The following is a 589-nucleotide window of genomic DNA, read 5'->3' as shown; positions in this document are numbered from 1 at the left end:
AAATACTTTTTTCGCATGCGTGCAAAACATCCTAGCTGCCAATGAGCCGACATTTTTGAACCGCCTTAGAACGCGACCGAAAACGCGCCGGTGTCGCAAATTCGGTTCCCAACCATCAAATTGGGGCATTTCCCACCACAATGTCAAGAAATATTTTTTTCACATGAGCGCGAAAAATCCATGTTCCCAGGGAGCTGGCATTTCAGAACCGCCCCTAAACGCGACCGAAACGTGCCGGTGCCGCAAATTCGGTTCCCAACCATCGAATTGGGGCATTCCCCACCACAATGCCAAAAAATATTCTTTTTGGCATGCGCGCGAAAAGTTCTGGCTCCCAAGGAGCCAACATTTCAGAAACGCCTCAGAAAGCAAACAAAACGTGCCGATGTCGCAAATTCGATTCTCAACCATCAAATTGGGGTGTTCTCCACCACAATGCCAATATACATTTTTTTGCATGCGCGCGAAAAAACTCGACTACTAGATGCCGACATTTCGAAACCGCCCCTAAACAAGACCGAAAACGCACTGATGTCGGAAATTCGGTTCCCAACAATCGAATTGGGGCATTCCCCCCCCCCCCCCCCCC

This window comes from Cucurbita moschata, unplaced genomic scaffold (assembly GCF_002738365.1).
Source record: "Cucurbita moschata cultivar Rifu unplaced genomic scaffold, Cmos_1.0 Cmo_Scf00046, whole genome shotgun sequence".
Classification (NCBI taxonomy): domain Eukaryota; kingdom Viridiplantae; phylum Streptophyta; class Magnoliopsida; order Cucurbitales; family Cucurbitaceae; genus Cucurbita; species Cucurbita moschata.
Note: the sequence above shows the minus strand (reverse complement) of the source record.